A 4,537-nucleotide genomic window follows, 5' to 3' on the forward strand; every position below is an offset into this window, starting at 1 on the left:
CCATCTATGTAATCCCTGTAGATGTCCAAAGGGGCTTTACAGATTGTGGTAACGATCGAATTGGAGCAGTGGCGAAGGTAATCGACTTATAGTCAGGAAGACTATCTGATCTCTTAACTGGGCGTCCCGAATCGACTTTCTGTAATTTCTTTATGTCGTATACAGTGTAATAGAATATTACGAAATACTTCGAAGAAAACGGTCTTTTGACACATAAGCAGTAAGCATTCAGCAAGTTTCGTTCTTGTGACACACAACTGACGTTTTATTCACAAGAAATAATGAGTACTATCGACAGAGCATCTCAAGTTCATTTCCTATTTCTAACTTCCTGAAGGCTATTGACACTGTTGCTCTCAAGCGTATTCTAATCAAACTGCCTATGGGAACACAATCTCAGTTGTGCCACTGCATTCGTGATCTGTCAGAGAAGTCATCTTTCGTAGGAGCTGAGAGGTCATGCAGTGGAACAGAAGTGATATCTGGGGCCTCTGCTGGGGTCCCTGCTGTTATTAATTAATATACACTATCGAGGAGACTATCTGAGGAGCATCTTTCTTATTGTTACATTGTTTGCAGATTATAACGTCATTTTCTGTTTACCAATGTGATCATAAGCTCAAAACTACACTACTGGCCTTTAAAATTGCTACACCACGAAGATGACGTACTACAGATGCGAAATATAACCGACAGGAAGCTTCGCTCCCAGCTTCAGGCAGTGTTGGCTTCGGTCACACAGCTTGAGGCTGTTGCCAATGGGCATCACTGTGGGGTCCGGATGGGGGTTTGTCGGGGACGGCCAGCTCGTCCCACGCATCCCCCGACCGGACTACGACTGTGGCTGCCCGGGATACTGCCCACATTGAGACTGATCCCTCACCTGTGGTAGAGTGGGAGGTCGTCTCAAGGTGTGGCAGGGGGCGAAAGATTTTCTGGAGGGCTGAACGGAAGGCTTATCCAGTTTGTCTGACGAGCCGGTTTCAGGCTCTGTCTCCGGCTGATACTGATCTTCGGCCTGACATGGCTGCTTGTCCTGTTCCAGAGGTTGCCCCTCAGTCTGCAAGATCCGGGCGGTCGCAGAGGGTGGGCTTACTGGTAGTTGGGAGCTCCAACGTCAGGCGCGTAATGGGGCCCCTTAGGGATATGGCAGCAAGAGAGGGGAAGAAAACCAGTGTGCACTCCTTGTGCACACCGGGGGGAGTCATTCCAGATGTGGAAAGGGTCCTCCCGGATGCCATGAAGGGTACAGGGTGCACCCATCTGCAGGTGGTCGCTCATATCGGCACCTATGATGTGTGTCGCTATGGATCGGAGGAAATCCTCTCTGGCTTCCGGCGGCTATCTGATTTGGTGAAGACTGCCAGTCTCGCTAGCGGGATGAAAGCAGAGCTCACCATCTGCAGCGTCGTGGACAGGACTGACTGCGGACCTTTGGTACAGAGCCGAGTGGAGGGTCTGAATCAGAGGCTGAGACGGTTCTGCGACCGTGTGGGCTGCTGATTCCTCGACTTGCGCCATAGGGTGGTGGGGTTTCGGGTTCCGCTGGATAGGCCAGGAGTCCACTACACGCAACAAGCGCCTACACGGGTAGCAGGGGTTGTGTGGCGTGGGCTGGGCGGTTTTTTTAGGTTAGATGGCCTCGAGCAAGTACAGAAAGGGCAACAGCCTCAAAGGGTGCGGGGCAAAGTCAGGACATGCGGGGACCAAGCAGCAATCGGTATTGTAAACTGTCGAAGCTGCATTGGTAAAGTACCGGAACTTCAAGGGCTGATAGAAAGCACGGAAGCTGAAATCGTTATAGGTACAGAAAGCTGGCTGAAGCCAGAGATAAATTCTGCCGAACTTTTTACAAAGGTACAGACGGTGTTTAGAAACGATAGATTGCATGCAACCGATGGTGGAGTGTTCGTCGCTCTTAGTAGTAGTTTATCCTGTAGTGAAGTAGAAGTGGATAGTTCCTGTGAATTATTATGGGTGGAGGTTACACTCAACAACCGAGCTAGGTTAATAATTGGCTCCTTTTACCGACCTCCCGACTCAGCAGCAATAGTGGCAGAACAACTGAGAGAAAATTTGGAATACATTTCACATAAATTTTCTCAGCATGTTATAGTCTTACGTGGAGATATCAATTTACCAGATATAGACTGGGACACTCAGATGTTTAGGACGGGTGGTAGGGACATAGCATCGAGTGACATTATACTGAGTGCACTATTCGAAAATAACCTCGAACAATTAAACAGAGAACCGACTCGTGGAGATAACATCTTGACCTTTTAGAGTCTGTAAGTGCAGAACAGGGAATCAGTGATCATAAGGCCGTTGCAGCATCCCTGAATATGGAAGTTAATAGGAATATAAAAAAGTAGGAAGGTTTATCTGTTTAGCAAGAGTAATAGAAGGCACATTTCAGACTACCTAACAGATCAAAACGAAAATTTCTGTTCCGACACTGACAATGTTGAGTGTTTATGGAAAAAGTTCAAGGCAATCGTAAAATGCGTTTTAGACGGGTACGTGCCGAGTAAAACTGTGAGGGACGGGAAAAACTCACCGTGGTACAACAAAGTTAGGAAACTACTGCGAAAGCAAAGAGAGCTTCAGTCCAAGTTTAAACGCAGCCAAAACCTCTCAGACAAACAGAAGCTAAACGATGTCAAAGTTAGCGTAAGGAGGGCTATGCGTGAAGCGTTCAGTGAATTCGAAAGTAAAATTCTATGTACCGACTTGACAGAAAATCCTAGGAAGTTCTGGTCTTGCGTTAAATCAGTAAGTGGCTCGAAACAGCATATCCAGACACTCCGGGATGACGATGGCATTGAAACAGAGGATGACACGCGTAAAGCTGAAATACTAAACACCTTTTTCCAAAGCTGTTTCACAGAGGAAGACCGCACTGCAGTTCCTTCTCTAAATCCTCGCACAAACGAAAAAATGGCTGACATCGAAATAAGTGTCCAAGGAATAGAAAAGCAACTGGAATCACTCAACAGAGGAAAGTCCACTGGACCTGACGGGATACCAATTCGTTTCTACACAGAGTACGCGAAAGAACTTGCCTCCCTTCTAACAACCGTGTACCGCAAGTCTATAGAGGAACGGAAGGTTCCAAATGATTGGAAAAGAGCACAGGTAGTCCCAGTCTTAAAGAAGGGTCGTCGAGCAGATGCGCAAAACTATAGACCTATATCTCTGACGTCGATCTGTTGTAGAATTTTATAACATATTGTTTGCTCGAGTATCATGTCGTTTTTGGAAACCCAGAATCTACTCTGTAGGAATCAACAGGGATTCCGGAAACAGCGATCGTGTGAGACCCAACTCGCTTTATTTGTTCATGAGACCCAGAAAATATTAGATACAGGCTCTCAGATAGATGGTATTTTTCTTGACTTCCGGAAGGCGTTCGATACAGTTCCGCACTGTCGCCTGATAAACAAAGCAAGAGCCTACGAAATATCAGACCAGCTGTGTGGCTGAATTGAAGAGTTTTTATCAACCAGAACACAGCATGTTGTTATCAATGGAGAGACGTCTACAGACGTTAAAGTTACCTCTGGCGTGCCGCAGGTGAGTGTTATGGGACCATTGCTTTTCACAAAATATATATAAATGACCTAGTAGATAGTGTCGGAAGTTCCATGCGGCTTTTCGCGGATGATTCTTTAGTATACAGAGAAGTTGCAGCATTAGAAAATTGTAGCGAAATGCAGGAAGATCTGCAGCGGATAAGCACTTGGTGCAGGGAGTAGCAACTGACCCTTAACATACAAAAATGTAATGTATTGCGAATACATAGAAAGAAGGATCCTTTATTGTATGATTATATGATAGCGGAACAAACACTGGTAGCAGTTACTTCTGTAAAATATCTGGGAGTATGCGTGCGGAACGATTTGAAGTGGAATGATCATATAAAATTAATTGTTGGTAAGGCGGGTAGCAGGTTGAGATTCATTGGGAGAGTCCTAAGAAAATGTAGTCCATCAACAAAGGAGGTCGCTTACAAAACACTCGTTCGACCTATACTTGAGTATTGCTCATCAGTGTGGGATCCGTACCAGATCTGGTTGACGGAGGAGATAGAGAAGATCCAAAGAACAGCGGCGCGTTTCGTCACAGGCTTATTTGGTAACCGTGATAGCGTTACGGAGATGTTTAACAAACTCAAGTGGCAGACTCTGCAAGAGAGGCGCTCTGCATCGCGGTGTAGCTTGCTGTCCAGGTTTCGAGAGGGTGCGTTTCTGGATGGGGAATATTGCTTCCCCCTACTTATACCTCCCGAGGAGATCACGAATGTAAAATTAGAGAGATTAGAGCGCGCACGGAGGCTTTAGGACAGTCGTTCTTCCCGCGAACCATACGCGACTGGAACATGAAAGGGAGGTAATGACAGTGGCACGTAAAGTGCCTTCCGCCACACACCGTTGGGTGGCTTGCGGAGTATAAATGTAGATGTAGATGTAGATGTAGATGCTGTGATATGCAAATGATTAGCTTTTCAGAGCATTCACACTAGGTTGGCGCCGGT

The sequence above is a fragment of the Schistocerca gregaria genome, chromosome 8 (assembly GCF_023897955.1).
Source record: "Schistocerca gregaria isolate iqSchGreg1 chromosome 8, iqSchGreg1.2, whole genome shotgun sequence".
Classification (NCBI taxonomy): domain Eukaryota; kingdom Metazoa; phylum Arthropoda; class Insecta; order Orthoptera; family Acrididae; genus Schistocerca; species Schistocerca gregaria.